At 39.8% G+C, this 26,388-nt stretch overlaps 1 protein-coding gene across 2 annotated transcripts in view; it reads right to left on the minus strand.

Moving 5' to 3' along the window:
• SRPX (sushi repeat containing protein X-linked) overlaps positions 1 to 26,388 on the minus strand; it is a 118,171-nt gene that overhangs the window by 16,012 nt on the left and 75,771 nt on the right. The gene's annotated exons all lie outside the window — the stretch shown is intronic.

Consider the following 26,388-nt stretch of genomic DNA (forward strand, 5'->3'; position numbering starts at 1 on the left):
TGCCCCACCCATGATGGGTCAAGACTCACAGCCACTCCTGACCAGGGAGCCTCTTTGGGCAAATCTGCGAGTTGCCATAAGTGAACCCTTCCAGTCCTGCCAAGAGAGGAGCATGAGTCATGGCCCTACCGGCTGTGGAATATGGCTTCTATCCACCTCCCTCTGACAGGGAGGATTGGTAAGAACACCAGGGCACTACCTAACCGGACCACTCCCAAGTTGGGAGGTAGGTGGGCAGAGCTGATTACCACCAGAGTAAACACAGTAGTCCTGTTCGGACATGAACTTGAGGCTTGGCTTGACTGGAGTCAAGACCAGAAATGAAGAGCATTAGCAACCTTGGAGCTGCTGCTCCCACTGAACCCAACAGGGAAACCAAGGCACCACCCACTCATTCGTCACCTGATTGCTGAGTACAGCTTCCCGACTGCCCGACCAGGGTGTCTTCCCACAGCACAAGGGCTGCTAGGTGGCCTGTGTGACAACCCTGCTTAGAGTGAAACTTGAACAGAGGGTAGGGTCCATGACTCTTCCTGTCTGCAGAGCAAAACTGGCAGCGTCACCTGACCGTGACATTCAGTGCCTGCTTTTGCCTCATTCAGGTCCACAAACAGTGAGCTGTGCAGGCCCTGGGTTTCATCCTGCGCCCTGCCCTTGCCAGAGCCGGGAAGCTGTCATAGGTCTACTCCTGCTGAGGATAGTAGCCAGTCCTGCCTAATAAGCCTGACCTGAGAATCCAGCCCATCCTACAACTTCACTTAGGTAAGAAAGCAAGCCAGCTGTCCTATCCAGCTCTTCTCAGTAGTGGTCCACACACCCATCCTCCAACCACCGGCCTTAGAACTCGAACAGTTCTAAGGTCTAAATAGGTCTAAAATATACCCTAAGAGCAGGACCCACATGCCCAAAGACACTACCAGCAGACACAGCCAAAACACCAAAACTGAGCTGGTTGCAGAGGAACTATCTTCCCCAGAGCGAAACTGCAAAGTCTGGAAGAGAACACTTACTCACATGTGTACAGACCAACATAAGGAATCGAGGATCATAAACAATCAGCAAAGGAAACCCATCAATGGCAGTTCCAAAGGGAACTAATAAAGCTCTCTAATAACTGATGCTAAAGAAATGGAAATCTATGAATGGTCAGAGAATTCAGAATAATTCTAGGTTTAGTGAACTACAAGAATGCATAGACAACAAAATTAGGAAAGCAATGCATGAACAAAACAAGAAGTTCAAAAGTTCAACAAAGAAAGAGCAACAATTAAAAAAAAAAAAACAGGGACACCTGGGTAGCTCAGTTGATTAAGCATCTGCCTTTGGCTCAGGTCATGATCTCAGGGTCTTGGGATCAAGCGCTGCATCGGGCTCCCTGCTCAATGTGGAGCCTGCTTCTCCCTCACCCTCTCCCTCTGCCATTTCCCCTGTTTTGTGCTCTGTCAAATAAATAAAATCTTTTAAAAAATAAATTGAAAAAAAATCCTAGAGTTAAAGCATATAGTAACTCAACTGAAGAATTCCATACAGAGCATCCAAAGCAGTCTTGGCTATGCAGAAGGGAAAAAAAAAATCAGCGACCTGGCAGATGCAGAATTTGAAACTATTCAGAGGATAAAAAAGAATAAGGAATGAAAAAGAAGGAATAAAGCCTAAAGGACTTATGGGACAGAATGGAAAGAAATAATATTCACATTATGGGAATTCCAGAAGGAGGAAAAAAGGGGAGAAAGGGGCAGAAAGTGTATTTAAAACAATAATCACTGAAAATTTCCCAAACCTGGAGAGAGAAATAGAGATTCAGATCAAAGATGCCCAGATGATCTCAAATAGGGCTATACTGAGACACACCACAAGTAAATTGTCAAAAGTCAAAGATCGAACAAGAATTTGAGAAACAGCAAAAGAAGAGAGAAGTTACTTACAAGGGAAGCCCATAAAATAATTAGTGCATTTTTCAACAGAAACTTTTCAGGCCATAAGATAATGGGTTGGCATATTCAAAATGTTGAAAGAAAAAGAAAACTGTCAGCTAAGCAAAATATACCAGGTGAAGGGGTTCTTCAGAAACGGGGAGATTAAGATTTTCCTGATCAAACCAAAGTTGAGGGAATTCATCTCCATTAGACCTGCATTACAAGAAGTGCTAAACAGAGTTCATTAAGTAGAAATAAAATAATACTTAGCTGACATCATAAGAAGGCAATATAAAAGTCACTGTTGATGGTAAAGTATATGATCAAAATTGGATGGTAAGGATGATGCTTAATTCACTTACAACTCTAGTTTTAAAGTTAAAAAATGGAGTAAAAATGACTCAAACTACAATCATCTGTTATTAGTTACACAATATAAAAACATATGAACGAAAACATCAATAACCTAAAATGTGAAAGGGAGGAGAAGTAGAAGTATAAAGCTTAGGAATTCTATTGAAGTTAAGTTGATATTGGTTTAAAATAGAGTGTTACAATTTTAAGATATTTTACTTAAGCCTCATGGTAACCACAAGGGAAAAACCTGTAGTAATTGTACATAAGAACATGATGAAGTCAAAGCATATTGAAACCATAAGACATCAAACACACACTCAAAAAGACAGAAGGTAAAGATTTAAGAAACAATAGATCTACAAAACCATAAAGAAAACAAATAACAAAATAGAAGGTACATTCTTCTCAATAATTATTTTAAATGTAAACACATTAAATTCTTTAATCAAAAGAATACGTGAATGGATTTTTTTTTTTAAAAGAGATCTAACTATACGCTGCCTACAAGAGACTCACATTAGCCTTTAACACACAGAGGCTCAGAGTGTGTGGATGAAAAAGAATATTTCAAGTAAATTGGAACCACAAAAAGGAGAAGTAGCTATACTTGTACAATACAAAACACTTTAACCTAAAAATGGTAAAAAGAAACAAGGGGCACCTGGATGGCTCAGTTATTTAAGCGTCTGCCTTCAGCTCAAGTCATGATCTCAGGGTAGGGTCCTGGGAATGAGCCCCGTGTTCAGCCCCCTGATCCTCACTGAGTCTGCTTCTCTCTCTCCCTCTCTCCCTGTGCCCCGCCCTGTACTCATATGTGCACTGTCTCAAATAAATAAATAAAATCTTAAGAGAGATGAAGATGTTCATTATGTAATGATAAAGGGATCAATACATCGGGAAGATATAAAAATTGAAAACATTGATGTACCCAACATCAGAGCAACTAAATATATAAAGCAAAAGCAGAGCTAAAAGGACAAATAAACAGCAATAATACTTGTGGACTTTAATATCCCTCCATCAACAACAGAGAGATCATACACTCTCCAAAGATAGCCAATAAGGAAACAGTGGATTTGAACAATACTATAGACCAAATGGACCTAAATAACATACAAAGAACTTTCTATTTGAGAACAGCAGAGCACACATTCTTCAAATACTCATGGAACATCTCCTAGGATAAACCATAGATTAGGCCACAAAACAAGTCTTAGTTCAGTAAGGATAAAATCCTACCAAGTATCTTCCTTGAACATAATGATATAAAACTAGAAATCCGTAACAAGAAGAAAGTAGAAATGCCCAGATATATGGAAATCAAACACTTCCCTGAACAGCCACTGTATTGGAGAAGAAATCAAAGGGGATATAAAAAAAGTATCTTGAGACAAATGAAAATGAAAACACAACATATCAAAATGTAAGGGATACAGCAAAAGCAGTTCTGAGAAGGAAGTTCATAGCAATAAAAGCCTATATTGGGGTGCCTTGGTAGCTCAGTCATTAAGCGGCTGCCTTCAGCTCAGGTCATGATCCCAGGGTCCCAGGATCAAGGCCCACATCGGGCTCCCTGCTCAGAGGGAAGCCTGTTTGTCCCTCTCCCACTCCCTCTGCTGTATTCCCTCTCACTCTCTCTCTCTCTCTCTGTCAACTAAATAAAAAAAATTTTTTTAAAAGCCTGTATTAAGAAATTTCCCAAATAAACAACCTAATTTTATGCCTTAAGTAACTAGAAAAAGAAAAACAAACTGAGCCAGAAGTTAGTAGAAGGAAGGAAATAAGATTAGGGTAGGAATAAACTAAACATAGAACAGGAAAATAGGAAAAAAATTAACGAAACTAAGAGTTGTTTGTTTGAAAGATAAGCAAAATTGACATAACTAGACTGACTAAAGTAAAAAAGGTTCCAAATCAACAAAATTATAAATGAAAAAGGAGATGTCACAGCTGATATCACAGAAATATAAAGAATCACAAGAGGCTACTATGAACACATACATGCCCAAAACTGGACAACCTAGAAGAAATAGAAAACTTCTTAAAAACATAGAAACTACCAATACTAAATTAAGAAAAAGTTAAAAATGTGAATAATCTGGGGTGCCTGGGAGGCTCAATTAGATAAGCATCTGCCTATGGCTCAGGTCATGATCCCAGAGTCCTGGGATTGAGCCCCATGTCGGGCTCCTGCTCGGCAGGAAGTCTGCTTCTCCCTGTGCCTCTCACCCCACTCATGCCCTTTCTCTCTCTCAAATAAATAAATAAAATCTTTAAGAAAATGTGAATCGTCTAAATACTAGTAAGGAGACTGAATCAGTAATCTAAAACCTCACAACAAAAAAATGCCCAGGACAAGATGATTTCACTGGTGAGTTTTACCAAATTCATCCTTCTCAAATTCTTCCCAAAAGGTGAAAAGGAGGGAATTCTTCCAAATTCATCTTATGAGGCCACCATTACCCCAAAACCACAGCCAGAAAAGGATAAACCAACATCCCTGATGTTGATATTGGCTCAGTCGGTAGTGTCTGACTTTTGATTTCAGCCCAGGTTGTGACCTCAGGGTCCTGGGTTTGAGCCCCACATCGGGCTCTGTGCTCAGTGTGGAGTCCACTTGGTCCTCTTCCTTTGCTCCTCCCCTGGCTTGTACTCTTACTCTTTCTCTCAAATAAATAAATAAAATTTAAAAAACAAAACAAAACAAAACAAAACAGGGACGCCTGGGTGGCTCAGTTGGTTAAGAGGCTGCCTTCGGCTCAGGTCATGATCCCAGCATCCTGGGATCAAGTCCCACGTCGGGCTCCTTGCTCAGCAGGAAGCCTGCTTCTCCCTCTGCCTCTGCCTGCCTCTCTGTCTGCCTGTGCTCACTCTCTCTGACAAATAAATAAATAAAATGTTTAAAAAATAAAACAGAAAATGCTTAGGAATAAACTAACCAAGGAGGTGAAAGATCTCTACTCAGAACTACAAGGCAGTGATGTCAAAGAAAACACAATTAAATGAAAAGTTATCCTGTATTCATAAATTGAAAGAATACTGTTTAACTGTGCATACTACCAAAAGCCATCTATAGATTCAATGCAATCACTATCAAAATTGCAATGGATTTTTTTTTTACAGAAGTAAAAAAAGAAATCCTAAAATTTTTATGGAACCACAGAAGAACACAAATATCCAAAGCAATCCTGAAAAGAACAAAACAGGAATCATTACACTTCCTGATTTCAAGCTATGCTACAAAGCAGCTATAGAATCAAAAGACTGTTCTACTGGCATAAAAAGAGACACACAGATCGATGAAACAGACTTGAGAGTTCAGAAGTAAACCCAAGTATATGCAGACAACTAATATTTGACAAGGGATGCAGGAATACTCAATGGAGAAAAAACAGTCTCATCAATAAATGGTGCTGGGGAAATTGAATATTCACATGTAAAAAAAAGGAAATTAGACCTGTATCTTATACCCACAAAAATTAACTTGGCATGATTAGAGACTTAAACATCAGACCTGAAACCATGAAATTCTTAGAAGGTAAATTAAGGAAAAAGCCCATTTACAGGAGTCTTGGCATTGATTTGGATATGCACCTAAAGCACAAATAATAAAACAAAATGGGACTAATCAAACTAAAAAGCTTCTGTACAGCAATAGAAACAAAAAAAAGTGAAAATAAAACTTACAGAATGGGAAAAATATTTGTAAGCCATATATCTAGTAAGGGTTTATAGTCCAAAATATATAAAGAACTCTTACAGCTCAATAGCAAAACAGAACAATGGAATATTACTCAGCCATCAGAAAGGATGAATATTAACCATTTACACCATTGTGGAGAGAACTGGAGGGTATTATGCTGAGAAAAATAAGTCAAACAGAGGAAGACAATTATTGTGTGGTTTTACTCATATGTGGAATATAGAAAGAACACATAGGATCATAGGGGAAGGGAAAGAAAACTGAATGGGAAGTCATCAGGGAGAAAAACCATGAGAGACTCTTAACTCTAGGAAACAAACTGAATGTTGCTGGAGGGGAGGTGGGTGGGGGGATGGAGTATCTGGGTGATGGGCATTAACAAGGGCATGTGATGTGACTGATGAGCATTAGGTGTTATATGTAACTGATAAAACATTGAAGACTACATCTGAAAATTATTATATATTATATGTTGGCTAATTGAATTTAAATAATTAAAAAAAACTCACAAAAATTCCCACAAATAATCTAATTTAAAAATGGGAAATATCAGAATAGAAATTTCTCCAAAGAAGATACACAAAAAGTCAGCGGGCAAATGAAAAGATGCTCAACGTCACTACTCATCGGGGAAATGCAAATCAAAATCATGAGATAGCCTCATCCTGTTAGAATGCCATCAGCAAAAAGACAAAAGATAACAAGTCCTGGTAAGGATGTGGAGAAAAGGGAACCCTTGTGCGCTGCTGGTGGGAACGTAAATTGGTGCTGTCATTATGGAAAATAATATGGTGGTTACCCCCCAGATTATCCATTTCTGGATAGTTATCCAAAGGATACTCAATAGAAGACTGTTCAGTGCAGAATTGTTTACAAGAGCCAAGACAAAGAAACAACCTCAGTGTCCATTGATGAATGAATGGATTAAGAAAATAGGAGAGGGGCGCCTGGGTGGCTCAGTGGGTTAAGCCTCTACCTTTGGCTCAGGTCATGATCTCAGGGTCCTGAGATCCAGTCCCACATTGGGTTCTCTGCTCGGTGGAAAGTCTGTTCTCCCCACCGCCCGCCTGCCTCTCTGCCTACTTGCGATCTCTCTCTGTCAAATAAATAAATATTTTAAATAAGTATTTTAAAGAATACTTAAAAAAAAAAGAAAATTGGAGATACACACAATGAAATATTACTCAGCCAAAAGAGAATAAAACCTTGTCGTTTGCAACACCATGAATGGACCATGAAGACACTATCTTAAGTGAAATAAGTTAAAGAAAGGCAAATAACATTTGATCTCACTTATATGTGAAATGCCAACAACAACAAAACACCAAATTCTTGGAAAAAGCTATCTTTTGATTTTTGGGAGTTGGGAGGGAGGGGGAATTGGAGAAAGGTGGTCAAAAGGTAGAAACTTCGTTACAAAATAAATATATCCTAAGGATATAATGTGAACCACAATGAGTACAGCTAGCACTGCTGTAGGATATGTATGGAAGTTGTTAGGAGAGAACAACCTGAGAGTTTACATCTCAAGGAAAAATTTTTTTCTTTTTGATTTCCAGTTTTATTGTATATACATGAGCTGATGGATGCCAACTTAACTTACATATATTGTAAAGTGATCACCACAGTAGGTCAAATCCTTATGCTGTACACCTTAAACTCATACAATGATGGAGGTCGATTATATCTGAAAATACTTGGAGAGAAAAGACCCAGAGAGAAGCAAATGTGGCAATGGCATATAGTAGATTCTTAATAACTGGGAAGTCAGTTCTATAAAGAAGATACAATGAAATGATGGAGATATGTGACTTACTTGATAAGCAGTTCAAAGTAATGGTCATAAAGATGCTCACTGAACTTGGGGAGAAGAAAGAATGAGCAGAATAAGAACTTCAAATCATAGATTAAAAAAAATGTAAGAGTAGTTAAAGATCAGACTAGATGAAGCAGAAGAAAGGATCAATGAACTTGAACACAGGGCAGTGGAACCCAATCAACAATAAAAAGGAAAAAAAAAAGAAAACAGTAAAAATAGCTTAATAGACTTATGGGACATTAACTGGATTAACATTCACCTTGTAGGGACCCCAGAAGGAAAAGAGAGAGAAAGGGGCAGAAAACTTACTTGATGAAGTAATGGCTAAACCCAGCTCTAATCTGAAGAAGGACACAGACATCCATCCAGATCCAGGAAACACAGAGAGTTCAAATAAGAGAAACCCAAGGAGAGGCACATATCAAGACACAGCATAATTAAAATTTCAAAGGTTAAAGTCAAGAAGAGAATCTTAAAGCAGCAAAGGAGAACTATCTTTTTAAGTGCAAAGGGAACCCCCATGATCCCTCTTAAGATTTTTCAGCAGGAACTTTTCAGGCCAGAGGGAGAGGAACAATACATTCAAAGTTCTGGGGAAAAAAACACAAAAAACAAAAAACGAAAACAATGAAAAAAACAACTCCCAACCAAGAAGACTAACCAGTAAAAGTTATCATGCAGAATACAAAGAGATAAAGATTTTTACAGACAAAAGTTAAAGGAATTCATTACCACTAAACCAACCTTACAAAAAACTGTTAAAGACAATTCTTGAAGCTGAAATGAAAGGGCAGTAATTCATAACAGAAAGACTCACTGGTAAAGGTAAATATATAGTAAAATTGGTGGATTGATCACATAAAGCTAGTATGAAGGTTTAAAGACAAGAGTACTAAAAATACATTAAAGGATAAACAAGATAAAAGATGTCCACTATGGGAGGAGGGGCAAGATGGTGGAGAAGTAGGAGACCCTGTTTCAACTGGTCCCCTAAAGTGAGCTAAATAGCTACCAGAACCCTCTGAACACCCATGAAATCAGGCTGAGATGTAGGATTATACACTGCTGGATCTCTACAGGGGCAGATGGCAACAGTGGACAGGTTAAGCGTACTGGGAACGCACAGACTAATATCAGAGGATAAACAGAAGGGGGAGGGAGCCACCACCCATGGGAAAGTAATACCCCAATACGAAAGTGCCCTGTGATTGGAGACCAGCATTGACTTGGAGTCTGGTTAAAAGCACTCACAAAGAGCAAAAGATCTTCAGGGGCAACTGGTGGAATTTGGTGGTCACGGGCCTGGGCCTAAGCCCATGGACCCAGGACAGCCACAACTGGCGACCACCCATGCCAGAGAGAGTGTGGCAGCACAGCCTCCAGTTCCTGGTCCTGGAGCCCCCAGGGTTGCACAGCTTGAGGTAGTTTGGTGGACGCTCTCTAGAACCACAGCCTTTTGTGCTCTGCACACACTGTGCAATTGGAATCTGAACCACACTCCCCACCTGCACCTGAGAGAGCTCCATGTAGGTGCTAGCTGGCAGTCTCTAGGACCGGCCAAGGGTCGGGATGCTCCCAGCCCGGGCCTGAAGGAACTCAGCTCCATCTCTGGAAGGGATCCCTTGGAGGCAGAAGCAGATGTGGGGTAGCCAAGTGAATGAGCACACCTGGCCTGGTCCTCAGACAGCAGTCCCGGAAAGGGCAGCCCCCAGAAGTGGGCTCCCTGGACCATTATCGCTCATGGTTTTGGTACGGGGGTGCAGGGACAGGCAGGCACTTGGGCAACCCCTGAGACGGTGGCTGGGGATGTGCACTGCCTATGGGAGTTGCATGGTTCAGTGGAGATTGCAGAGGGGGAGTCTGTGTGTTCTGGACCAACCAGATGGGAGCTGACTGAGGCTTCTCTGAGAAAGAGGTCTGGGTGCAGTTTGCTTTCCTCGAAATCTCTGAAAAGCTGCAAAAAGCCACCAAAGAACAAGAACCTCCAGAGAACAAAAGCCTGAAAAACTGATTTCCACAGAGCCCAGCCCCCTGATATGGGGCAGGAGGACTCAACCCAAGCGAGAATGACTGAAAAACAACATGGCAGGCCCCTCCCCCAGAAAGCCAGCAGATAGAAGGAGAGGACACCACCATAGGGTCCCCATAAAACTGTAAAGCCCCAATATCAGAAGAAAACAATATATTAAGCTCCCAGTATTTCCCTAAAACCTATTTCATAGATACAGCTTTTTAAAAAATTCATTCTCACGATTCTTATTCTTTCTTTAACCTACCTACCATTACAACTAGAAGTTTAATACAACATATTCCATAATAACCTTTTAACGTGAACTTTTTTCATATGTATACTTGTATTTTCTTTTTCTTTTCTACTTTTTAAAATATACATACAGATATAAGCTTCAAGGTAATCCTCTTTCCCTAATCAATACTACCCCTATATATATAAATCAGTTTTAATTTCCCTTTATCTCTAGAAAGTTGAGTCCTTTAACAAAGATATCAAGATACACCCAGGAAGAACAAAAATAACCTTCCTTGCCCACATCCAGGATTTATAACCACCCTCCCATCTTCTTCTGTCAGTGTTTTGTGTATTTGTTTTTCTTCTGGTATTATAGAAATCTTATTCTTGGGGTTCATTTTGGCGAGTTCTTTTTTTTTTCCTTGTCATTTACTTTTGTCAGTCTTTTTGTTTGTTTTTGTTTATATACCTTATAAACCTTACTTTTGGGGTTCATTCTGGCTGGGTTTTCTTTTTCCCCTATCTTTTTTCTTTCTTTTTGGTGGCAACTTCTGATTGCTTAGAAGCATTCCAGGGTGCACCTTGCAGGATCGTGGTTGATACATTCAGCTATACATTCCCTCAACCACCTCTCACCAAAATGACTAGGAGAAGGAACACCCAACAGAGGAAAAATTCAGAGACTGTGCCCTCTCCATCAGAGCTACAGGATATGGACATAAACAGTATGTCAGAAAGGGAGTCAGGGTTAACAATTATCCAGGCAATGGCTAGGATGGAGAAAACCATTAGTGACCACCATAGGGTCACATAGAATCTTTAAGGGCAAAAGGGAGACCCGACTTGGCAGAAGTTAAAAATGCTATCAATGAGATCAATTCTAATCTAAATACTCTAACAGCTAGGGTAACCGAGACAGAAGATAGAACTAGTGATCTACAGGACAAAATGATAGAGAAAAAGGATCAGGAGGAGGCATGCAACAAACATCTTAGAAGCCATGAAAACAGAATTAGGGAAATAAATGATGTGATGAAATGTTCCAATGTCAGAATTATTGGGATCCCTGAGTGGGTGGAGAAAGAGAGAAGACTAGAAGATATAGTTGAACAAATTCTGGATGAACATTTTCCCAGTCTGGGGAAAGGAACAAGCCTTCGGGTCCTAGGGGCAAGAAGAACAGCCATCAAAATCCACAAATCTAGAAAGACCTCAAGGGACTTAATTGTGAGGCTCACAAATCATAGTTTTAGACAGGAGCTGCTGAGGGCAGCTAGGGGTAAGAGTCCTTATGTACAGAAGAAGGTCCATTAGAATAATGCCAGACTTGTCCACAGAAACCTGGCAAGCCAGAAAGGGCTGGCAAGACATATTTCAGGCACTAAATGAGAAGAACATGCATCCAAGAATACTTTATTCAGCAAGGCTGACATTCAAAATTGATGGAGAGATAAAGAGCTTCTAAGACCGGCAAGGTTTAACAGTACGTGACTACCAAGCTGGCACTACGACATATATTAAGGGGGGGTTTATAAAAGAAAAAAGAACCCAAGAGTGACATAGAACAGAAATTGACAGACAATCTATAGAAACAAGGACTTCACAGGCAACATAATGTCAATAAAAACGTATCTTTCTATAATCACTGTCAACATGAATGGCCTAAACGCTCCCATAAAATGGCATAGGGCTACATACTGGATAAAACGACAGGACCCATCCATATGCTGTCTACAAGAGACCCATTTGGAACCTAAAGATACATCCAGACAGAAAGTGAAGGGATGGAGAAGCATCTTTTATGCCAATGGGCCTCAAAAGAAAGCTGGGGTAGTGATTCTCATATCAAATAAATTAGATTTTAAACTAAAGACTGTAGTCAGATAAAGAAAGATACTACCTCATTCTTAAAGGGTCTATCCACCAAGAAGATCTAATAATTTTAAATATTTATGCCCCCAATATGGGAGCAGCCAACTACATAAGCCAACTGTTAATAAAAATACAGAGTCCTATTGATATGAATACTTTAATAGTAGGGGAATTTAACATGTCCTCTCAGTAAGAGACAAATCATCCCAGCAGGAAACCAGTAAAGAAACAAGAACTTTGAATGACACGTTGGACCAGATGGACCTCACAGGTATATACAGAACATTACACCCTAAAACAGAAAACTCATTATCCTCAAGGGCACATGGAACTTTCTCCAGAATAGACCACATACTGGGTCAAAAATAAGGGTTCAACCGATACCAAAAGATTGACATTATTCCCTGCATATGCTCAGACCACAATGCTTTGAAACTGGAACTCAACCACAAGAAGAGGTTTGGAAGGAATTCAAACACTTGGAAGCTAAAGACCACCCTGCTTAAAAATGTTTGGATCAACCAGGAAATCAAGGAAGAACTTAACCAATTCATGGAAACCAATGAGAATGAAGACACATCAGTCCAAAACCTTTGAGATACAGCAAAGGCAGACCTAAGGGAGAAATACATAGCCACCCAAGCTTCCCTCAAAAAAACCTGAAAAATCCAGAATACATCAGCTCTCTTTACACCTTAAAGAACTGGAAAAGCAACAACAAATTACGCCAACCCCATGCACAAGAAGGGAAATAATCAAGATTAGAGCAGAGATCAATGAGAAAGAAACTAGAGATACAGTAGAACACATCAACAAAACGAGAAGCTGGTTCTTGAAAGAATCATTAAGATTGATAAACCACTCGCCAAACTAATCCCAAAGAAGAGAGAGAGGACCCAAATTAATAAAATAATGAATGAAAGGGGGAGAGGTCAAGACTAACACCAAGGAAATAGAAAAAATCATCAGAAATTATTATCAACAGTTAAATGCCAATAAGTTAAGCAACCTAGAAGAAAGGTATGCATTCCTGGAAACCTATAAACTGAATTGGGAAGAAATTGACAACCTGAATAGACCAATATCTAGTAATGAGATTGAAGCAGTGATCAAAAACCTCCAAAAAAAAAAAAAAAAAAAAAAAAAAAAGCGCCCGGGACCTGATGGATTCCCTGGGGAATTCTACCAAACATTCAAAGAAATAAGATCTATTCTTCTGAAGATGTTTCAAAGAATTGAAGCAGAAGGAAAACTTCCAGACTCTTTCTATGAAGCCAGCATTACCCTGATCCCCAAACAGGCAAAGACCCCAACAAAAAGGAAAATTTCAGACCAATATCCCTGATAAATATGGATGCTACGATTCTCAACATGATCCTAGCTAATAGGATCCAACATTACATTAAAAATATTATCCCACAGTACATTAAAAAGATTATCCACCAGGACCAAGGGGATTTATCCCTGGGATTCAAGGTGGTTCAACATTCACAAATCAATCAATGTGATAGAAGAAATCTATAAGAGATGAGTGAAGAACCACATGGTCCTCACAAGTGATGCAGAAAAAGCATTTGACAAGATACAGCATCCATTCCTGATTAAAATGCTTCAAAGTATAGGGATAGAGGGGACATTCCTCAGCTTCATAAAATCTATCTATGAAAAACCCGCAGCAAATATCCTCAATGGGGAAAAGCTGACAGTCTTCCCCTTGAGATCAGGAACACAAGGATAGTCACTATCACCACCATTGTTCAACATAGTACTAGAAGTCCTAGCAACAGCAATCAGACAACAAAAAGAAATATAAGGTATTTAAATTGGCAAAGAAGAAGTCAAACTCTCTCTTTGCAGACGACAAGATACTTTATATGGAAAACCCAAAGACTTCACCCCCAAACTACTAGAACTCATACAACAATTCAGTAATGTGGCAGGATACAAAATCAATGTAGAGAAATCAGATGATTTCTTATACACTAACAATGAAAATAAATAAATGGAAATTAGAGAAATCAATTCCATTTATTATATAGCACCAAAAACCTTAAGATTCCTGGGAATAAACCTAACAAAAAGGTAAAGGATCTCTATTTGAGGAACTACAGAACACTCATGAAAGAAATTGAAGACACAAAAAGATGGAGAAGCATTCCATGCTTATGGATTGGAAGAATAAACACTGCTAAAATGTCTATACTGCCTACAGCAGTCTATGCTTTCAATGCCATACCAATCAAAATTCCACAAGAATTTTCCAAAGTGCTGGAACAAACAATGCTAAACTTTGTATGGAACCAGGAGACCCTGAATTGCTAAGGGAATGTTGAAAAAGAAAAACAAAACTGGGGGCATCACATTGCCTGGTTTCAAGCTTTACTACAAAGCTGTGATCACCAAGACAGCATGGTACCGGCACAAAGACACATAGACCAGTGGAACAGAGTAGAGAGCCCAGAGATGGACCCACAATTCTATGGTCAACTGATCTTCGACCAAGCAGGAAAAAATATCCAGTGGGAAAAAGACAGTTTCTTCAATAAATGGTGCTGGGAAAATTGGACAGCTATGTATAGAAGAATGAAACTTGACCATTCTCTTACACCATTCACAAAGATACACTCAAAATGAATAAAAGACCTCAACGTGAGGCCTGAATCTATCAAAGTCCTAGAGGAGAACATAGGCAGTAACCTCTTCGACATCAGCCACAGCAACTTCTTTCAACACATGTCTCCAATGGCAAAGGAAAAAAAAAGTGAAAATAAACTTTTGGGATTTTATCAATATCAAGAGCTTCTGCACAGCAAAGGAAACAGTCAATAAAACAAAGAGGCAACCCACGGAATGGGAGAAGATATTTGCAAATGACACTACAGACAAAGGGCTGATATCCAAGATCTATAAAGAACTCCTCAAACTCAACACACACAAAACAGATAATCATGTCAAAAAATGGGCAGAAGATATGAACAGACACTTCTCCAAAGAAGACATACAAATGGCTAACAGACACATGAAAAATTGTTCATCATCATTAGCCATCAGGGAGATTCAAATCAAAACCACATTGAGATACCACCTTACACCAGTTAGAATGGCCAAAATCAACAAGACAGCATGTGTTGGAGAGGATGTGGAGAAAGGGGAACCCTCTTACACTGTTGGTGGGAATGCAAGTTGGTGAAACCACTTTGGAAAACAGTGTGGAGATTCCTTAAGAAATTAAATATAGAGCTACCCTATGACTCTGCAATTGCACTCCTGGGTATTTACCACAAAGATACAGAGGTAGTGAAAGGAAGAGCCATCTGTACCCCAAAGTTCATAGCAATGACCATAGTTGCCAAACTGTGGAAGGGCCAAGATGCCCTTCAACAGACAAATGGATAAAGAAGATGTGGTCCATATATATAATGGAGTTTTATGCCTCCATCAGAAAGGATGAATACCCAACTTTTCTATCAACATGGATGGGACTGGAGGAGATTATGCTGAGTGAAATAAGTCAAGCAGAGAGAGTCAATTATCATCTGGTTTCACTTACTTCTGGGGCATAAGGAATAGCATGGAGGACATTAGGAGAAGGAAAAGTGAATTGGGGGAAATCAGAGGGGGAGATGAACCATAAGAGACTGTGAACTTTGAGAAACAAACTGAAGGTTTTAGACAGGAGGGGGATGGGAGGATGGGTGAGCCTGGTGGGTATTAAGGAGGGCATGTCTTTCATGGAGCACTGGGTATGGTACATAAACAATGAATCTTGAAATACTGAAAAATAAGATAAATAAATAAATAAATAATCAGTGGTCTCAGATGCAGGAGAGCCTGAAGGCTACAGGAAACTAAGTCCCTGCCCTTTAAGGGGCAGCATAACAGAAAGCCCTGCTGAGATACAGCACAGATACAGCAGTTTGAAAAATGTTTGGGGCATATGGAGAAAAGATCTGTTTATTCATCTCAGAGTGTATACTGGAGAGGCAGTGATCTTGGAGAGATTTCTCTAAGAACAGAAGAGCTATAGGGCCTCTTACTCGACCCCTCCAATGTAGATACACGGACACCAGCAGGACCAGTGCAGCACCAGCACTCTTCACCTATCTGGCTAGCAGTGGGCCCTGGCACCTTGCTGGCACTCTACACTACCTCCCTCCATTCTCCTCCAATACAACCTTGGCAGAAATCCATCCAAGGTTGTGCTCCAAGTACAGCAGTGTGTAAGCAACCCCAACAGGGGCTAGCACCTTCCCCAAAGTGTCTCCTGACCTGGGGAAAGGGGAAAAAAAACACACATATCAATTCGACTTTGGCCCCAGCAGTGAACCGGGAGCAAACTCCTGGTCTGAGTGCAAGAGGCACCCACCAATGAAAGCTTCTGGGGTCCAACACATGGAAAGTACCCTTCAGTTTGGTGCTACTATACTTCTGGCCCAGAGACAACACAGGGACCAAACCCTGCTCAGAACAGGCAAACATGTTCTGATGAACAGGATACATTGCTCTTCAGGGCACTACAGAAAGAGAAGGAGATGTATCTGACATTCTTAACATAAACAGACACAGAAAGTTAGGCAAAATGAGGAGACAGAATATGTCCCAAATTAAAGAATTGGGGGGGGGGGATCACAGCAAGAGCACTAAAATAAATGGAGATAAGTAATATATCTGATAGAGAATTTTAAGTAATGGTCATAAAGGTACTCACTGGACTTGAGAAAAGAGTGGAGGACCTCAGTAAGACTCTCAACAAAGAGAAGGAAAACATAAAAAAAAAGAATCAGAGATGAGGAACTCAACTGAAATTAACAACATGCTTGATGGAATAAATAGACTAGAGGAAGCAGAAAAACAGATCAGCAACCTAGAGGACAGGGTAATGGAAAGCAATCAAGCTGAATGGTAGAGTAAAAAGAATAAAAAATTAAAATATACTAGGGAAACTCAGTGACACCATCAAGCATAATAATATTTGCATTATAGGGATTCCAGAAGAAGAAAGGGGGACAGAAAATTTATTTGAAGTAGTAACAGCTGAAAACTCCCTGAATCTGCAGAAGGAAACAGAAATCCAAATCCAGGAGGCACAGAGAGCCCCCCCAACAAATTCAGCCCAAGGAAGTCCACATCAAGAAACACAGGAATTAAAATGGCAAAAAGCACTGATAAAGAATTTTAAAAGCAGCAAGAGAAAAGAAAACCATTACATACCAGGGAAACCCTACAAGGCTGTCAGCTGCTTTTTCAGCAGATAACTTGCAGGCCAGAAGGAAGTGGCAGGACATATTCAAAGTGCTGAAGGAGAAAAACCTACAACCAAGGATTTCTGTCCAGTGAGGCTATCATTCAGAATAGAAGGAGAGATAAAGTTCCTGGACAAGCAGAGGTTAAAGGAATTCATCACCACTACATCAGTCTTTTGTAAGAAATGTTACAGAGGATTGTTGGAGTGAAAAGGAAAGACCATAAGCAGGAATAAGAAAAGTAGGAAGCACAAAAGTATTAAATATATCTATAAAAATCAGTCAAGGGACTCACAAAATAAAAGGATGTAAAGTTTGACACCCCATACCTAAAACTGGGGTTGGGGATGGAGCAGAGTAAACCTTTAGGGCTTTTAGAATGGATTCAAACTTAAGTTAAAGCAAACTTTAACTTAATATGCAGAGATGTTATATATTAAACCCAGTGGTAACCACAAATAACAAAACAGTAATATATATGCAAAAAATAAAGAGAAAGGAATCCAAGGACATCACTAAAGAAAGCCAACATATCATAAGAGAAGAAAGCAAAGAAGAAAGGAACAGAGAAGAATGACAAAAACAGCCATAAAACCAGTAACAAGGTGGCAATAAGTACATCCCTATCAGTATGAACTTTGAATTGTGAATGGACTAACCATTCTAATCAAGACATAGGGTGTAAGAATGGATAAAAAAATCAAAATCCACCTATGTCCCCTCTACCAGAGACTCATGTCAGACCTAAAGACACATGCAGATTGAAACTGAAGGGATGGAAAAATTTTTGTCACGCAAATGGAAGTAGAAAAAAAAAGCCATGGTAGCAATACTTAGGTCAGATAAAACAGACATTAAAACAAAGAATGTAATGAGAGACAAAAAAGGACACTGTATAATTATAAAGGGGATAATCAAACAAGAAGATTTAATAACTGTAAATATTTATGCATCCAAGGTGGGAGCACCCAAATACATAAAGCAGCTAATAAACATAAAGGAAGTAATCGATAGGAATACAGTAATGGTAGGGGGCTTTCACACCCCATTACATCAATGGCTAATTCAATGAGAAAAATCAACAAGGAAAAAGCAGCTTCCAGTGACACACTGGGGGCCATATATACCAACAGATATATTCAGAACATTCCATCCCAAACCAGCAGAACACCCATTCTTTTAAAATGCACATGGTACATTCCTCCAGAGTAGATCACATGTTAGACCACAAAACAAAGTCTTACAGAGATTGTACCGTGTATCTGTTTTGACTATAACATTTTGAAACTTAAAATTAACTAAAAGAAAAAAATCTGGAAAGAAACAAATACATGGAGGTTAAATGACATGTTACTAAACAATATATGGGTCAAGGAAGAAATAAAAGAAGAAATTACAAAATAATGGGTGACATATGAAAAGGAAGGAAAACACAATGGTCCAATGTCTTTGGGATGCAGCAAAATCTGTTCTAAGAGGGAAGTATATAGCAGTACAGGCCTACCTCAAGAAGCAAGAAAATTCTCAAACAATTTCACTTACAACTAAAGAACCAGAAAGAAGAAATTAAAAAAAACCAGTAGAAGGAAGGAAGTAATGAAGATTAGAGCAAAAACAAATGAAATACAACAAAAATAGAACAGATCGATGAAACCAGGAGCTGATTCTTTAAAAAGATCAATAAAATTTATAAATCTTTAGCCAGACTAATCAAAAACAAAAACAAAAATACAAAGGTGAGAGACTCTAAAACAAAATCATGGAGGAGAAATAAGAACCAACACCACAGAAAAACAATCATGAAGAGAATATTATGAAAAACTAAATGCCAACAAATTAGACAACCTAGAAGGAGAAATTCCTAGAAACATGTAACCTCCCAAAAGTGAATCTAAAAAAACCGAGGGCTTCTAGAGTAGACAGGGGGTTGGGGGGGATGGGGTGGCTGGGTGATGGACATTGGTGGGGGGGTATGTGCTATGGTGAGCACTGTGTATTGTTTAAGATTGATGAATCACAAACCTGTACCCCTGAAACAAACACTACACTATATGTTAATTAAAAAATAAAGCAGCAAAAAAAGAAGAAATGTAACATTAAAACAGACAGATCAGCAATAAAACTGAATCGGTAATAAAAGAATTCCTAAGAAACCAAAGTCCAGGACCAGATGGGTTCAGAGGTGAATCCTACCAAGCATTTGAAGAAGAGTTAATACGGGTGGCTCAGTCGGTTAAGCACCTGCCTTTGGCTCAGATCATAATCCCAGGGTCCTGGGATGGAGTCCTGCATCATGATCCTTGTTCAGCAAGAAGCCTGCTGCTTCTCCCTCTGCCTGCCACTCCCTCTGCTGTGCTCTGTCTCTCTCTTGGTCTCAGGTAAAAATAAAATCTTAAAACAGATAAAGAGTTAATACGTGTTCTTCTCAAAATATTCCAAAAATTATAAGTGGTGGGAAAGCTTTCAAATGCATTCTATGAAGCCAGCATTACCATGATGCCTAAACCAGATAAAGATACCACAAAAAAAAGAGAACTACGGGCCAGTATTTCTAATGAACATGGATGTAACAATTCTCAACAAAATATTAGCGAATCAAATCCAAGGATACATTAAAAAAAATCATTCACCATGAGCAAGTGAGATTTATTCATGGGATGCATGGATGGTTCAGTACTCACAAGTCAATGTTATGCATTACGTCAATAAGAGAAAGGACTAAAACCATATGATTATCTCCACAGATGGAGAAAAAACATTTGACAAAGTACAACAGCCACTCATGATAAAAAAAAAAAAAAAAAACTCTCAACAAAGTGAGTGTAGTGGGAACCCACCTCAACATAATAAAGGCCATATATGAACACCCCACAGCTAACATCATACTCAATGGTGAAAAATAGAGCATTTCCCCTAAGCTCAGGAACAAAAGAAGTAGGTCTAATAATCACCACTTTTATGAGACATAGTATTAGAAGTCCTAGCCACAGCAATCAGACAACAACAACAACAAAAAAAAAGTCATCCAAATTGGTATGGAAAAGCTAAAATTTTCACTATTTACAGATGACATGACATTACATATAGAAAACCATAAGGATCCCAACAAAGGCCTAGTAGAACTAATAAATGAAGTCAGTAAGAGCAGAAGATACAAAATCAGTACAGAAACCCATTGTATTTCTATACACTAATAATCAAGTGGCAGAAAGGGAACTTAAGAAAACAGTCGCATTATAAATTTAATCAAAACAGTAAAATACCTAGGAATCAACTCAACCAAGGAGGTCAAAGATGTGTATTCCGAAAATTATAGAACACTGATAAAAGAAATTAAAGACGACACAAAGAAATGCAAAAATATTCCATGCTTATGGATTGGGAGAACAATTATTATTAATTTGTCTACACTACCCAAAGCAATCTACAGATTTAGTGCAATTTCTATCAAAACACCAACACCATTTTTCAAAAAACTAAAACAGACAATCCTAAAATTTATATGGAACCACAAAAGAATGCAAATAGCTAAAGCAAACTTGAAAAAGAACAAAATTAGTGGTATCACAATTCCAGATTTCAAGATAAACTAAAAAGCTGTAGATGGGCACCTGGGCGGCTCAGTTGGCTAAGTGTCTCGTCTTTGGCTCAGGTCATGTTCTCTGGGTCCTGGAATTGAACCCCGCATCGGGCTCTCTGCTCAGAGAGCAGTCTCCTTCTCCCTCTCCCTCTGCTTCTCCCCCTGCTTGTGCTCTCTCTCTGTCAAATAAATAAAATCTTTTTTTAAAAAGCTGTAGTAATCTAAACAGTATGGGTACAAGCACAAAACAGACACATAAATAAATGAAACAGAATAGAGAGCCCAGAAATAAACCCACAATTATATGGTCAATTAATCCTTGACAAAGGAGGCAAGACTATGCAATGGGAAAATAGTCTCTTCAACAAGTGGTGTTGGGAAAACTGGACAGCCACATGCAAAAGAATGAAATTGGACCTCTTTCTTAAACCATATAGGAAAATACATTCAAAATGGATGAAAGACCTAAATGGGAGACCTGAAACCATAAAAATCCTGGAAGAGAACACAGGCAGTAATTTCTCTAACACTGGCCATAACACCATCTTTCTAGATAGGTCTCCCAAGGCAAGGGAAACAAAAGTGAAAATAAACTATTGGGACTACACCAAAATAAAAAGCTTCTTCTGGACAGCAAAGGAAACCATCAACAAAACAAAAAGGCAACCTACAGAACGTCATTGGCAAATGACATAGCCAATACAGGCTCAGTAGTCAAAATATGTAAAGAACTTATAGAACTCAACTCTCAAAAAACCAAATAGTCCAATTAAAATGGGCGGAAGAGATGAACAGAAATTTTTCCAAAGAAGAAATGCAGATGGCCAAGAGACACATGAAAAGATGCTCAACATCACTCATCTGGGAAATACAAATTAAAACCACAATGCGATACCACTTTATACTTGTCAGAATGGCTAAAATCAAAAACACAAAAAGGAAAAAGTATTGGTGAGGATGTAGAGAAGAAGGAACCCTTGTGCACCGTTGGTAGTGACGCACACTGGTACAGCCACTGTGGAAAACAGTATTTTCTCGAAAAGTTAAAAACAGAACTACCATACAATCCAGTAATTCCACTACCAGGTATTTACCTAAGGAATATGAAAATGCTAATTCAAAAGGATATATGCACTCCCATGTCTACTGCAGCATTATATACAATGGCCAAACTCTGGAAGCACACCAGGTGTCCATCAATACATGAATGCAAACTAAAGATGTGGTACACACACACACATGCGCGCGCACACACACACACACACACAATGGGATATTACTCAGCCATAAAAAAGAATGAAATCTTGCCATTTGTGACAACATGGATGAACCTAAAGGGTATAATCCTTGAGGTGAAATAAGTCAGAGAGTGACAAATACCATGTGATTTCACTTATATGTGAATTTAAGAACAAAAACAAAGAAAAAAGAGACAAACCAAGAAACAGATGCTTAACTACAGAGAAGTGATGGTTATAGGGCTTGGTGGGAGGCCGGGGGAGGTAGGTGAGTAGGGGGACAGGTAAAATAGTTGATGGGGATTAAAGGAGACCCTTATCTAGATGAGCACTGGGTAATGTATATAATTGTTAAATCACTATTTTGTACACCTAAAAGATGACACCATATGCTAATTATACTATAATTAAAAATTTTAAAAAGGAAACAAAAACAAAAACTAGTAAGAATATGTCAAACCAAAAAGCTCTGCACAGCAAAGGAGTCCATCCACAAAATGAACATGGAACTTACTGAATGAGAGAAAATACTTACAAATCATTTATCTGATTGGGGTTAATATCCAAAATATATAAAGAGCTCATACAACTCAATAACAAAACAACAAAAATCCAACTGAAAAATGAGCAGAAGACATGAACAGATGTTTTCCCAAGGAAGTCATCGGGTGGCCAACAGGTACATGAAGAGATGCTCAACATCACTGATCATCAGGGAAATGCAAATCAAAACCACAATGAGATATCACCTCACACCTGTCAGAATGGCCAAAATCAAAAATGCAAGAAACAAGTGTTGGCAAGGATGTGGAGGAAAGGGAACCCTTGTGCACTGTTGGTGGGAATGTGGTGCAGGTACTGTGGAAAACAGTAAGGAGGTTCCTCAAAAAGCTAAAAATAGAATTGCCACCTGATCTATCAATTCCAATTCTGGATATCTGTCTGAAGAAAACAAAACCCTATCAAAAGATATCTGCACCTCCATGTTCACCGTAGCATTATTTACAATATCCAAGACCTGGAAACAACTTAATTTTCCATCAATGGATGAGTGGATAAAGAAAATGTGGTATATGCACACAATGGAATATTGCGGAGTCATAGAAAAGAATGAGATCTTCCCATTTCCAACGGCATGGATAGTCATTGAGGTCATTACATTTAGTGAAATAAATCAGACAGAAAAACATAAATACCGTATGATCTTACTTCTATGTGGAATCTCCAAGAACTGAAAAAGACGACAAAAAAATAAAAAGCGATCTCCTGTGTATAGCAAACAGACTGGTGTTTTCATGAGGCGGGGGTGGGAAGATGGGTGAAGTGGGTAAAGAGGGCTGAAAGGTACAAGCTTCAAATTATAAAATAAAAAGTCCCGAGCACATAATGTACAGCAGAGAGACTGTCGTTAATGATACTTTATCGTCTATTAGAAAGTAGGAAAGTAGATCTTGAAAGTTCGCATAAAAAAATTTATATCGAGGTTTGGTGACAGATGTTAACTGGGATATTGTGATGATCATTTTGTAATCTATATCAATATTGACTCGTGGTGCCATATAACTAGTTACAGGTCAATGATACTTCAATTTATTTTTTTATTTTTTTATTTTAAGATTTTTTTTTTAAGATTTTATTTATTTATTTGACAGAGAGAAATCACAAGTAGATGGAGAGGCAGGCAGAGAGAGAGAGAGAGGGAAGCGGGCTCCCTGCCGAGCAGAGAGCCCGATGCGGGGCTCGATCCGGGGCTCAATCCCAGGACCCTGAGATCATGACCTGAGCCGAAGGCAGCGGCTTAACCCACTGAGCCACCCGGGCGCCCCTTATTTTAAGATTTTATTTATTTATTTGACAGACAGAGATCACAAATAGGCAGAGAGGCAGGCAGAGAGAGAGAGGAGGAAGCAGGTTCCCTGCTGAGCAGAGAGCCCAATGCGGGGCTCGATCCCAAGACCCTGAGATCATGACCTGAGCACAAGGCAGAGGCTTAACCCTCTGAGCCACCCAGGTGCCCCTTATTTTTTTATTTTAAAGATTTTATCTTAGAGAGAGAGAGAGAGAGCATGAGCCAGTGAGTGGGAGCAGAGAAGGAGAGAATCTCAGACCCTGTGCTGACTGTGGAGCTCAGTGTAGGGCTCGATCTCAGAACCCTGAGATCATGACCTGAGCTGAAACCAAGAGTCAGACGCCTAACGGACTCAGCCACCCAGGCGCCCCAGTGATACCTCAATTTAAAAAGAGAAAAAAGAAAGTTCCAGCCCTGTGAATCAGCCCTTGGCAAGAGGCTTGGGAATGTGGTCTCCTCAGCCACATGCCAGGAGGTCACATTGGGAAGAGCAATGGCAGTTGGTAACAGCAAAGTAATATAAGATGAACCTGGCCTATTGAGGAAAGAAAATTTAAACTCCTGAGTTACTGTAACACCAAGTATTTTACTACCATTCCACTGAAGCATCCCTCCAGAAGGTGATGGAATTGGTAAGGATAGAAATACGTATTTTTATTATTCTAACTGAATGTCCTACGTCAATCAAACCATCCCTTGAAGGCTCTGGTTAGAACACCAGTGTAAATATGCTGGGTGGGCAGGGGGTCACATATAAACACCTGGATAGCAGGTAGCTTCTCCGACTGAGCTAGGCAAACTGAAGGACTCCATGAAAATCTGCTTTTTGCTCCTTTTCCTACTCCTACTCTTGCATCCCTGCTTTACAGGCAAGCAGCGTAGGTCCTCCTTGTAAAGGACAAGGTGTTAATGACTTCTTTCAAACAGATGACATCTAAGGAAGGACCAGGTGAGAATGACCCGAGGAAGTCATCAGATGCACATTCCAGACCAAGGACACTAGGCCTCTTCAAAACCAAACACCCCCCTCCGCCCCCGCCAGCTCTAAGGACTGACATGCGGGTCCTCGTCTTCATTCTAACTGGTTCCCGGATGCCTGAGAGGACATGTACCCCAGACCACGATCCTCAATAACATCGCAGACCTTGAACAAAGGCACTCTCTCCTTCCCTCTCAGAGTTTCCCCGGACGCTCTCTAGCTGCATTCTCTCCACACCTTCCATCAACTGCACTTTCACTGCTGGCTTGCATCTGATTTCTATCCTGGTGCACACAGGGACCCTCGTGGCTGGTCCTCAGGGACCCCATTCTGAGCCTTTGGACTCTGCCTACCAACATCAGCATGATTTAATTTGTAACTTAGCAAGTACCCAAAAAGATGGGATAGACTAGGGCAGGGGACAGCACACATTTTTTGGTAAGGAGCCAGGGAGTGACTATTTTAGGCTTCCAGGGTTTGGATAGTCTCCTTCCTAACTAGTCAGCTGTACCACTGGAGCGCAAGACCAGCCACAGACCACACGCAAATGAACGAGTAGGGCCGCGTTCCCATCAAATTTCACTTCCAAAAGCACAGAGGAAAAGCAACACAGAGGAAAAGCTTGCCAACAGAGGAAAAGCAAGTTGCCTGGCTTATTCATTTTTCTACAAAATGAAGAAGAAATGAGGAAACATATGCTTGTGTAGCCTTCGAGGCCAATCTCCCCCACAGTGGAGTCATACAGCCCTGTGACACCTGAAGAGAAGTCCCAGCTGGGACAGGGCGATACAGAGATGGAGGGAGGCACGGAAGGTGGCAGGTATTGGGAGTAAAAATGTAATGAACTGAGTTTCTGTCAAAGGGAAAAAAATAAAAACTTTACATGGTTCTTCTGAGTTTATGGGCACCTTTCGAGTACATGGGGAGAAGGAAGAAAGACTGATCCTTATTCATTGTATAAATGCTGAGATGAGAAGTAAAACTGTAAACTATTAAACCAAAATTGTTTTTTTTTTGGTTTTTTTTTGTTTGTTTGTTTTTTTAGATTTTATTGAGAGCGAGCGAGCGAGCTAGTGAGAGCACATGAACAGGGGAAGGGGACGAGGAGGAGAATCCCCAGCAGACCCTGCATGGAGCCCAACTCAGGGTTCAAAGTGGGGCTGGATCTCACGGCCCTGAGATCATGACACGAGCTGAAAGCATCAGACACTCAACGGACTGAGCCACCCAGGTGCCCATCAACCAAGACTGTCTGAACACTTATTTTTATTTTTCTTATTTTTATTCACTGTAGTAAGGAGAAGAGAAGGGAGTTGAGGGAAATTGGAAGGGGAGGTGAACCATGAGAGACTATGGACTCTGAAAAACAATCTGAGGGGTTTGAAGGGGCAGGGGGGGGTGGGAGGTTGGGGTACCAGGTGGTGGGTATTAGAGAGGGCACGGATTGCATGGAGTACTGGGTGTGGTGCAAAAACAATGAATACTATCACGCTGAAAAGAAAAAAAAAAGGTTAATAAAGGGGGAAAAATAGCAAAAAAAAAAAAAAAAAAAGGTGCATCACAGTGCCCACGACCCGGCAGAAC

Source organism: Mustela putorius, unplaced genomic scaffold (genome assembly GCF_011764305.1).
Source record: "Mustela putorius furo isolate JIRA1106 unplaced genomic scaffold, ASM1176430v1.1 tig00003836_pilon_pilon_pilon, whole genome shotgun sequence".
NCBI classification, from domain to species: Eukaryota; Metazoa; Chordata; class Mammalia; order Carnivora; family Mustelidae; genus Mustela; species Mustela putorius.